This window comes from Enhydra lutris, unplaced genomic scaffold (genome assembly GCF_002288905.1).
Source record: "Enhydra lutris kenyoni isolate GAN:26980312 unplaced genomic scaffold, ASM228890v2 scaffoldscaffold28, whole genome shotgun sequence".
Lineage (NCBI taxonomy): Eukaryota > Metazoa > Chordata > Mammalia > Carnivora > Mustelidae > Enhydra > Enhydra lutris.
In genome coordinates, this window is record NW_019154112.1 from 23690925 (window position 1) to 23703358 (window position 12434).

At 39.0% G+C, this 12434-nt stretch overlaps 1 pseudogene; it reads left to right on the top strand.

Annotated features, from left to right (window-relative positions):
• Positions 1-216: 216 nt before the first annotated feature.
• Positions 217-3158, top strand: LOC111152490 (annotated as a pseudogene).
• Positions 3159-12434: the final 9276 nt, after the last annotated feature.

Sequence of the window (12434 nt, forward strand, 5' to 3'; positions counted from 1 at the left end):
CAAAAACACCTGTGCATCAAGCTGCAGGCAGGCTTCATAGCCAACAAAGTGAGGGCCACTTCTGCTCACCAGACTGCCTACAGAAGTCACAAGAAAACTTGCAACAGCAGGGCCTGGGGCCACCCTGCCCACCAGCATGCCTAAAGCAGTTGCAACAAGGCTTTGCAACTGGCAGCGCTTTGCAGCCATCAGGGCCAAGGTCATCCCTGCCCACCAATGTACCTGAAGCAGTCCCAGCCATCCCACATGTCACTATGCCCATGGCAGCTGAAGCTATCTTACAACAGATCACACATAGCCCAGGAGGGGAAATTACGAGACTACCTGGCTCTACCAGTTAAGAAGGCTGTCATTGCTCTTTGCCCCACAGGAAATCGTCGTGAGACCATTCTTTTAAGGCCTGGAGACATAATTAAATTACCTAATACACAGAAACCAACAGACAGGCAAAATGAAAAAATAGAAGAATATTTGTTCATGCTAAATCTCTCAACAAAGTGGGTTTAGAGGGAGCATACGTCAACATAATAAAGGCCATATATGAAAAATATGAAAAACATATAACTGGGGCACCTGGGTGGCTCAGTGGATTAAAGCCTCTGCCTTCGGCTCAGGTCATGATCTCAGGGTCCTGGGATCAAGCCCCCCATTGGACTCTCTGCTCAGTAGGGAGCCTGCTTCCCTTCCTCTCTCTCTGCCTGCCTCTCTGCCTACCTGTGATCTCTGTCTGTCAAATAAATAAATAAAATCTTAAAAAAAAAAAAAAAGAAAAACCTATAACCAATCTCATATCCAATGGTGAAAAACTGAAAGCTTTTTCTCTAAGATCAAACCAAAGAATATGATAAAGCTTCCAAAAATTAACTATACGAAACAAAGATAAACAATTTACCTGATAGAGAGCCGAGAAGCATCCCCCTCTGGAAGCAGCCATGGGCTCCCAGCCGTGCCTCAGGAGCTACACTGCCCCCAGCTAGAGGGCTCAGCCTGCATTCAGAGAACAAAGGAGACAAAAACTCAGGGAACATATATTAAAAAGAAAAGCTTTTTTTGCATACAGACAGGAAGATTACATACCCAGTAGTAGAGACTATAAAGTGATGAACTCTGAGGGCCAGGTCCACAAAGAGACAAAAGTTCTGAAATTTAAAACAAAAATGGCTGATAAAGAAAATGTCAGTAGACCTCCTGGGAATAAAAATCATATAACAATGAGAAAAAATTGTATTCCTTTAAGACCTTCTAATGAATCAACCAATTCAACCATAGTGATTGACACTACATAATTTTGAGGATAATAATCAAATGGGACAGTCGATACCAATTAAAGACGACCCTCAACATCAACACATGAATTAAGCCAAGTGTTTCATTTTAAAAGCAACAATAAAAAGGAACAAATACCCACAGAAAAACCAAAGCAAGATGGTAACATGCCCAAGAAGTTTGTGCTTGGGTCTTACCCTGGCCAAATTGTTCAGTCTAAGATTAATTCATTTAGAAAGCCCCTGCTAGGGGCGCCTGGGTGGCTCAGTGGGTTAAAGCCTCTGCCTTCGGCTCAGGTCATGATCCCAGGGTCCTGGGATCGAGCCCCGCATCGGGCTCTCTGCTCAGCAGGGAGCCTGCTTCTTCCTCTCTCTCTGCCTGCCTCTCTGCCTACTTGTGATCTCTCTCTGTGTGTCAAATAAATAAATAAAAAATCTTTAGAAAGCCCCTGCTAGTAAGAGATGAGAGTTTGGCAACAACAGAGAAACCTTCAGCTGCTGTCCCTAAAGCCCCAGAGCCTCCACCCACAGACACCTGTGGTGTGACCATGAAAAGTTATAGAGCCACAAACGTGGTGACCACCACTAAACTTGGGAGCACGGCATCTCAGGATAGACAGCTGGTGCGGCCTCCTATCAGAAGTCACAGTGACAGTGCTCAGGGCGCTGTGAAACAGGGCCTCGGGAGAACCACCGCCAACATTATGATCTGGGAAGGGCCGGGAGGATGAATTACTGCAGTCAAACACGGTTTCATCTAGTGCCAAAACCGGTTCTCAGGAGGTAGCGAGAAGGAAGACACTGTCAATAAGCCTGACCTCTGAAACTCTAGCCAAGCCTGCTGCGTCTTCTAACACCAAACTGATACTGAAATCAAAGAGCACTGACCCTTGTAGACACATTATAGCAAAAGCAACTCTTGATAGATAGGCTCAGCCCAGAGAAACAGCAGAAGAGAGAAAAGCTCGTCTGAGTGAGTGGAAAGCTGGCAAAAGAAAAGTGCTGAAAATGCCTCCTAGCTCAGTGATTACCCAGCCTGAGCCTGAAGGGCAGAATGAAAACTCAGCTGCTGGGTCCTTTTGGACAATCATGGCAGAAGATGAGCAAAGGTTATTTACTGAAAAAGTAAACAAGACTATTTGGAATGCCTAAACCTGATTAATGAGAGATGCCAAAAGAAGAAAAGTTGGCCATACTGAATGACCTGATTAAAAATATTCCAGATGCCAAAAAACTTGTTAAATGTTGGCTATGCCTTGCACATATGGAACCACTCACAAGTCCTATTAAAAATATTATCACAATGTCTGAGAAAGCTGTTCCGGCAGGGGCTCAGACTATTGAAGAAATGCAACATGCAATTGCAGATATTCTAACAATGAAGAATCAAGATAAAGTGAAATATGTGAATAGGTTGAGGCTTGTGCAACTAAGAGATACATTCAGGAAGTCAACAGTGAAGATATGAGTGTTAATTTAGAGTCAGGAAGACCAAAAATGTGGTATTTCAAGATGGTGAAAAAGAGGAAGATGACAAAACAAAAGATCCAGCCAATGATGCTAAAACCCCCAGTTCAGAAACCAGGGGGAGCTGCCTAATTAAATATAATGTGTCTACTACACCATACCTACAAAATGTAAAAAAAGAAGATACAGTTTGATAACACAGATAATGCATTTAAAGAACTAAAGTTTCTAACACCAGTTAGATGTTCTTGGCGTATTCACGAGAAGACTTCTAAATTGCCAGATAAGTTAAAAGACCATTATCCATGTGTGTCTTCATTGGAGGAGTTAACAGAGTTGGGAGGTGAAACTGAAGCTTTTGTGTGCCATCATAATGCCACACTATGCCTGATGTACTCAGAGACTGGAACAGCACGAGAGAAATAAAGTGATGATAAGGAATGGGGAGAAAAAACAATTTACTTGATTAAAGAGTTCAAAGTAATGGTCATAAAATGCTTACCGAACTTGGGAAAAGAATGGATGAACACAGTAAGAACTTTAGAAAACATTAAAAATTGCCAATAAAAGCTGAAGAATATGATAGAAATAAAAAATTCATTACAGAAAATAAAAAGCAGATTAGAGGATACAGAAAAAAAGATCAAACATCTGGAAGACAGGGTAGTGGAAATCACCCAAACTGAACAATGAAAAGAAAACCTAACTTTAAAAATGAAAATACTTTCAGGGATCTCTGGGATATCAGGTGTACTAACATTGCATTATAGGGGTCTCAGCAGGAGGAGAGAAAGAGAATGGGGCAGAAAAAATTTGAAGAAATAGATCTTAAAACTTTCTTAACCTGAAGAAGGAAACAGACATCTAGTTTCAAGAAACACAGAGTCCCAAACAAAATGAACCCAAAGAGATACACACCAACACATAATATAAGTGGAATGTCAAAAATTAAAGTGGGAATGAACATATTTCATGCAAATGGAAATGAAAAAAAGCTGGGGTAGCAAAACATCAAATAAAATAGATTTTAAAACAAAGACTATAACAAGAAACCAAGAAAGGCATTGTAGTATGTTAACTAACTTGAATTTAAATAAACACTTGAAATTAAAAAAGAGATATTATATAATGATGAAGAAATCAATCCAACAAGAAGCTACAACATTAATAAATATTTATGCTTCATACCTAAGTAAGAAGCAAATTTAACAGAGGCAGAGGGAGAAATTGACAGTAACATAATAATAGTTTATATAATAATAATAGCCTATATAATAATTGCCCATAATAATGAGCAATTCAAAGCCATTTATTTATTTATTTATTTATATTAACATATAATGTATTATTTGCCCCAGGGGTACAGGTCTGTGAATCATCAGGTTTATACACTTCACAGCACTCACCATAGCACATACCCTCCCCAGTGTCCATAACCCAACCACCCTCTCCCTACGCCCCTTCCCCCAGCAACCCTCAGTTTGTTTTGTGAGATTAAGGGTCTCTTATTGTTTGTCTCCCTCCCTAACCCACCTTGTTTCATTTTTTCTTCCCTACTGCCAAGCCCCCCACTTTGCCTCTCAAATTCCCCATATCAGGGAGATCATATGATAATTGTCTTTTTAGTAGACAGACTTTTAACACTCCCTTACATTAATGGATAGATCATCCAGAATGACTCATTAGACTGGATAGACCTAACAGATATATATAAACATTCCACCCCAAAACAACAGAATACACATTCTTTCAAGTGTACATGGAACATTCTCCAGGACAAGTCACATGTTAGGCCACAAGCAAGTCTTAATAAATTTAAGAAGACGGAAATCATATTGTGCATCTTTTCTGACTGCAATGGTATGAAACTAAACATCAACCATACATAAACACACACACCCACACACAAACAAACTGGAAAAAACACAAACACATGGAAGGTAAACAACATGCTACCAAATAGCAAATGGGTCAATGAAAAAATGAAAGATGAAATCAAAAGATACTTGGAGACAAATGAACATGAAAACACAACAGACCAAAATCTTTGGGATGCAGTGAAAGTGGTTCTAAGAGGGCCATTTATAGTGATACAGGCCTACCTCAGTAATAAGAAAAATCTCAAACCATGTAACATTATACCTAAAGGAACTAGGGAAAAAAAAAAAAAAAGCCCAAGATGAGTAGAAGGAAAAAAAGAAAAAAAAATAAAAGAAGAAAAAGAATAAAAAAAAAAAAAAATAGAAAAGATCGATGAAAACAACGTTGGTTCTTTGAAAAGATGAATAAAATTAACAAACCTTTAGCCAGAAAAAAAGAGAAAGGGCCTAAATAAATAAAAACAAGAGAAGTTACAATAGACACCATGGAAATACAAAGGATTATAAGAAACTACTATGAACAATTATAAACCAAAAAATTAGATGACCTAGAAAAAAAATAAATTTCTAGAAACACACTGTTCTAAGACTTAATCAACAAGAAATAGAAAATGTAAACAGAGAGACCCCAAATCGCTAAGGAAATGTTGAAAAACAAAAATAAAACTGGGGGCATCACGTTACCTGATTTCAAGCTTTACTACAAAGCCGTGATCACCAAGACAGCATGGTACTGGCATAAAAACAGACACATAGACCAGTGGAACAGAGTAGAGAGCCCAGATATGGACCCTCAACTCTATGGTCAATTAATCTTCGACAAAACAGGAAAAAATATACAGTGGAAAAAAGTCTCTTCAATAAATGGTGCTGGGAAAACTGGACAGCTATATGCAGAAGAATGAAACTCGACCATTCTCTTACACCGTACACAAAGATAAACTCAAAATGGATAAAAGATCTCAACGTGAGACAGGAATCCATCAGAATCCTAGAGGAGAACATAGGCAGTAACCTCTTCGATATCAGCCACAGCAACTTCTTTCAAGATATGTCTCCAAAGACGGGCGCCTGGGTGGCTCAGTGGTTGAAGCCTCTGCCTTCGGCTCAGATCATGATCCCAGGATCCTGGGATCGAGCCTCGCGTCGGGCTCTCTGCTCAGCGAGGAGCCTGCCTCCTCCTCCTCTCTCTCTCTGCCTGCCTCTCTGCCTACTTGTGATCTGTCTGTCAAATAAATAAAAATCTTAAAAAAAAAAAAAAGATTTAAGATATGTCTCCAAAGGCAAAGGAAAAAAAAGCGAAGATGAACTTTTGGGACTTCATCAAGATCAAAAGCTTCTGCACAGCAAAGGAAACAGTCAACAAAACAAAGAGGCAACCCACAGAATGGGAGAAGATATTTGCAAATGACAATACAGACAAAAGGTTGATATCCAGAATCTATAAAGAACTCCTCAAACTCAACACACACAAAACAGACAATCATATTAAAAAAATGGGCAGAAGATATGAACAGACACTTCTCCAATGAAGACATACAAATGGCTATCAGACATATGAAAAAATGTTCATCATCACTAGCCATCAGGGAGATTCAAATTAAAACCACATTGAGATACCACCTTACACCACTTAGAATGGCCAAAATTAGCAAGACAGGAAACAACATGTGTTGGAGAGGATGTGGAGAAAGGGGAACCCTCTTACACTGTTGGTGGGAATGCAAGTTGGTGCAGCCACTTTGGAGAACAGTGTGGAGATTCCTCAAGAAATTAAAAATAGAGCTTCCCTATGACCCTGCCATTGCACTACTGGGTATTTACCCCAAAGATACAGATGTAGTGAAAAGGCCATCTGTACCCCAATGTTCATAGCAGCAATGGCCACAGTCACCAAACTGTGGAAAGAACCAAGATGCCCTTCAACGGACGAATGGATAAAGAAGATACGGTCCATATATACTATGGAGCATTATGCCTCCATCAGAAAGGATGAATACCCAACTTTTCTATCAACATGGACGGGACTGGAAGAGATTATGCTGAGTGAGATAAGTCAAGCAGAGAGACTCAATTATCATATAGTTTCAGTTATTTGTGGAGCATAAGGAATAACACAGAAGACATGGGGAGATGGAGAGGAGAAGTGAGTTGGGGGAAATCAGAGGGGGAGACGAGCCATGAGAGACTGTGGACTCTGAGAAACAAACTGAGGGTTTTGGAGGGGAAGGGGTGGGGGGTTGGGTAAGCTTGGTGGTGGGTATTATGGAGGGCATTATTGCACGGAGCACTGGGTGTGGTGCATAAACAATGAATTCTGGAACACTGAAAAGAAATTATAAATAAATAAATAAATAAATACACTCTATTTTTAATGCACTAGAACAGAGAAGAGAAGAAAAAATATCCCGGTACATTATTCCTAAAAATATTGCTTATAAAACATTTGTTTCCATTACATGTGTATGTCTCTTGTGTGTATATGTGTGCATGCATATGTGTGGATGTCAGGGGTACATAGACTGGCCACAGTGTAAAATGTACTTCTCACTGTGCAACACAGTAAAAAATGTTTGTTTGAAAGCCTATCCTCTATTTGCTAACTGGTCTTGAAAGACAGCAAAACAACAGGTTTCAATGTCATTTTCCATTAGATAAAATTATTTGCCAAAAGAATCTAGAATGTCTGATTGAAGCCTACAAAGTCAGCATCTTTCCTCATCCATCAACCAATATACTGGGGAGCTTCTCAGCACTTCAGTGCTTTTTGGACAAGGATTATCTTGCTTTTCATTCCAAATTGCCATCAATTATTATATCATTGACTTCTCATTTCCCTAGACTCCAGGGACTCTTGATTATTCATGATAAAAGGGGACATGGCTACAACAGACCAGTTGAAATCCACGATGACCTAAAAACTTCTTTTCCAGTGATTTTCAACTTCCCTCTCAAAAACTCAGATTGAACTGAAGCATATAATGGTCATATTCTCTGTCCTTATCACCTTCATTTGTGCCGCCCACTCTCCTAAACAGAACAGGGTAGTTTTCACCAACTCAGATCTGTGAAATCCAAAAGAAAATAAAACAAAACAATGAGCAGATCCATGAAAAAAACAAAAACAGCACTGGGGTGCCATTTCTGTTAACTCCACCTTGACCTCAGACTCTGCTCCCCCTTCAGTAAGTCATTCTTCTATGAAGACCAAAGTTGAACTTGGCCCCCAAGCACACTTGATTTCATCCAATGATCTGTGGAGGTAAGTAGCAGTGGTTGCTAACACTGCAGACTCCATGGTTAGCCTCTATATAATTTTACATATGATCATGAACTTCTTAGGGGGATACATGGTAAGAGCAAGGCTTAATCAAGGTATTTATGCTTATACAAGAAGACCTTGAGAATGGAAAGCTCATGGGAACATCCTACCTCCATCCCTCAGAATCCGAAGCTCCCATCCACTTCAGGCCAGAACTAGCTTTCCTGAATGAACTATGAACTATGAACAGGAAGCGGTGTGTGTGTGTGTGTGTGTGTGTGTGTGTGTGTGTGTGTGTGTGTGTAAAGCCTTATAATTAAGAAATCTATGAAAATGAGAATTCTCTGTCTACTGGTATTTTGTCCTAGGCTCTAAGATTTTCTGTTGATAGAAATAATATTGTTTGCATATAAATTACTAACAAAATTAAATTTAATTTAATTTAATTTAAAATTAATTAATTAAAAACCCAGAAAAAAAATTCATTTTTGTATGCGCCAAATTGTAGATGATTAAAACATTTTTAAACTGTTCACCTCAACATCTATTGACTTCTATGCTCCTAATTCACTTCTTTTTGTGTCCAAAGAATAATATGATCCTATCCTAATCTGAAACGCTAGAAACTATTACTGTGTTCTTTGAGACCTATCCTTGTAAATATCCATAGGTATAAAGAAAAACCCAGCTAACGAGTTATTTAAGTCTGTGAAGCAAATGGATGCAGCTGCCTATCTTACCTAGAAAACTGTCTTGGCTTCAAGTATGCAGAATATTTAGAAGTTGCAAGAAAACTAATTGACAATTCACAAATTGTTTGCTTAGTTTATGTGCTCCTTATGTGCTTCAGAAAAAAAGATTGGGGGGAGACAAATATTTAAAGTATTTGCCTTTTGCAGTCACTTTGTCTGTTTCTAGAACTGATACTCATCTCTCCACCAAAGAGGTTTGAACAAGGCTCAAAGTTTCAGTACTATTAAGACAGAAGCTGGATTAAGAAACGGAGACCTAGTGATCCGAAGGGGCACGTGCACCCGAATGTTTATAGCAGCAATGTCTACAATAGCCAAACTATGGAAAGAACCTAGATGTCCATCAACAGACGAATGGATAAAGAAGATGTGGTATATATACACAATGGAATACTATGCAGCCATCAAAAGAAATGAAATCTTGCCATTTGCAACGACGTGGATGGAACTAGAGGGTATCATGCTTAGCGAAATAAGTCAATCGGAGAAAGACAACTATCATATGATCTCCCTGATATGAGGGAGAGGAGATGCAACATGGGGGCTTAAGGGGGTAGGAGAAGAGTAAATGAAACAAGATGGGATTGGGAGGGAGACAAACCATAAGTGACTCTTAATCTCACAAAACAAACTGAGGGTTAATGGGGGGAGGGGGGTTGGGGGGGTGGGATTATGGACATTGGGGAGGGTATGTGCTATGATGAGTGCTGTGAAGTGTGTAAACCTGGCGATTCACAGACCTGTACCCCTGGGGATAAAAATATATGTTTATAAAAAATAAAATTTAAAAAAAAAAAAAAAAACGATTATAAAAAAAAAAAAAAAGAAAAAAAAGAAACGGAGACCTATCATTTATCAAGAAGAAAAGTGGTGTCTGCGTTCTGAGCACCCTGAAGGTCTCAAGCTATATCCATCCTTAGCTATATTAGGAAGTTGGGGATTGGGGCGTCAGAACCAACCTCCTTCACATTCCTGTGGTCCTAAGGTACTACCTCCCTGCAAGACTAGCCATTGGGCATTCCCTATTTAGGGCCTACTGGAGTAGTTCTGATGTTTATGAGATGGTCAAAAAGTCCAGCAAACACAAGTAACCCACCAATCCTTAAAAATATATACCTGAGAAAACAACCACATGGTTTCATTACAAATAGCACATTAAATAAAAATTGCTGCATTATAATTAAGTTATAATGGACAATTTAAATTGAAGGCCGATGCTCGAACACTTTAGAGGAGAATCTGTAACCAAAGTGTAACCAAAGATTTCTCGGTGGTCCTCAGGCTACAAAAAGGGGATGTCCTAGGGATATCTTCCAAGACAAATAATTTTCTCAGTTTGTGAATTTACTTATATGAAAAAAACTTTTTTTTTTAAAGATTTTATTTATTTATTTGACAGACAGAGATCACAAGTAGGCAGAGAGGCAGGCAGAGAGAGAGGAAGGGAAGCAGGCTCCTCGCTGAGCAGAGAGCCCGATGCTGGCCTCGATCCCAGACCCCGGAACCATGACCTGAGCCGAAGGCAGAGGCTTTAACCCACTGAGCCACCCAGGCACCCCTGAAAAAAACTTTTGAAAGGTGTAAGTTAAATTGCGTTTATTTGAAATTGCTATTATCACAAAAAAATATGCTGTTTGATCACTGTAAGATAATATCTGAACATTTTATTTTTGTGTATCTTCCTCCATGAAAAAGGAAATTGGGGTTAATACAGATACCTCTCAGCTTTAGAACAACAACCAAAAAAGTATTTTGTATTTTTCCCCTGATTAAGGGGTTTGCTTTTATTTCTAAATCCATAGGCATATAAATAGAAAAATAAGGTTTAACCCAGGAAAAATAGGGTTTAACCCAGGAAACTGTGAGTCACATTGAATTGATGGGAGAATAGCCAATAACACTTAAACTTTTGTCTCTCCAACTGTACCTTGACCCCTTACTACATTATTTTGTAGGGTATCACTGGAAGTAAATCCAGTTCCAATGAAAATAAAAACTTCATCTAGTTGGAGTCTTTTAATGAGACAGCATTGTGGACACTCAGGGATCTTCCTGCAACACTATGCAAGTCCTTGGAAGCTGGGAAACTGATGTTTCAGGTTTATGATAACATGCAAGCAGAGGTTCAAACTAAAAAGTTCTCTATCTTTTCCTCAGGCTAGTAAGCCTGGAGCAACCATGTTGCTTTTAAGAAAAGACTGAGTTGCTGAGCAAGATAAAGTTTACTTTCTTTTTTTTTTTTTTTTTTTAAAGATTTTTATTTATTTTACAGAGATCACAAGTAGGCAGAGAGGCAGACAGAGAGAGGGGGAAGCAGGCTCCCCACCGAGCAGAGAGCCCGATGCGGGGCTTGATCCCAGCACCCTGAGATCATGACCTGAGCCGAAGGCAGAGGCTTAACCACTGAGCCACCCAGGTGCCCCTAAAGTTTACTTTCTAACTTACTTTTTGAAGCCTTATATTCAGTAGGTTAAGTACTAAGCTACAGTACTAGAGTACTAAGGGTACTAGAACAAATAAAATACTAAGAGTACTAAGAACAAATAAAATATCCATAATCTCAAAGAAGACTCACAGACATGTACAAATAAAGCAGGAGACAGGAACAATAAAATGTTAGTGACATAACTCAAAGGGACCAGAGACTGAATATAAAATGCACAACTATAAAACTTCTGAATGATAGGGGATAAATCCAGATACATTTATATTTAACTAGATAAATATCTGCATATTTATTTAGATAGATCTAAGTGACCTTAAGTTTAGCAATGGTTTTTATGATACAGCACCAAGGGGCGCCTGGGTGGCTCAGTGGGTTAAGCCTCTGCCTTTGGCTCAGGTCATGATGTCAGGGTCCTGGGATCAAGTCCCACATCAGGCTCTCTGCTTGGCAGGGAACCTGCTTCCTCCTCTCTCTCTCTCTTTGCCTGCCTCTCTGCCTACTTGTGATCTCTGCCTATGAAATAAATAAATAAAATCTTAAAAAAAAAAAGATACAGCACCAAAAGGCCAATCCATGAAAAAAAACATTGATCAATTGGACTCTACTAGAATTAAAAACAACTGCTCTACCAAAGACACTGCTAAGAGAATGAAAAGACAAGTCACCAACTAGGATACTTCACCAGATATGTTTTAAAGCATATCTGATAAAAGGCTTACATCTAAAATACACAAAGAACTATGAAAGAACTATTAAACTCAGCAATGAGAAAACAAACAATCCACTGAGCCACCCATTGGAGCTCATTTGCTCCAAATGAGCAAAAGATCCAAACAGGGACCTCACCCCAAAAGATGGCAAGTAAGCATTTGAAAGTTGCTCTACATATGTCATCAGGAATTGCAAATTAGAACAATGAGTTAACATTGCACACATACTAAAATAGCTAAAGTCCAAAACACTGGCAACACCAAGTGCAGGTGAAGATATGGAGCAACAGGAACTCTAATTCAGTGTTGTTAGGAATGCAAAATGGTACTGCCACTTTTGAAGATATTTTGGTGATTTCTTATAAAACTAAACATACTGTTACCATACAACTCAGCAATTGCACTCCTTGGTATTTACCCAAAGGAGTTGAAAACTTATGTCCCCCCCCAAAACTCACATGTGTTTATGAAATTCTTATCCAAAATTACCAAAATTTGGAAGCAACCAAGTTGTCTTTCAATAGGTGAATGGATAAATAAATTGTGGAACACCCAAACCAATGGAATGTTGTTCAGCAACAAAAGAAATAAGCTTGCAAGCCACAAAAAGGCATGGAGAAAACTTAAATGAACGTTGTTTTTAAAGAAGAAA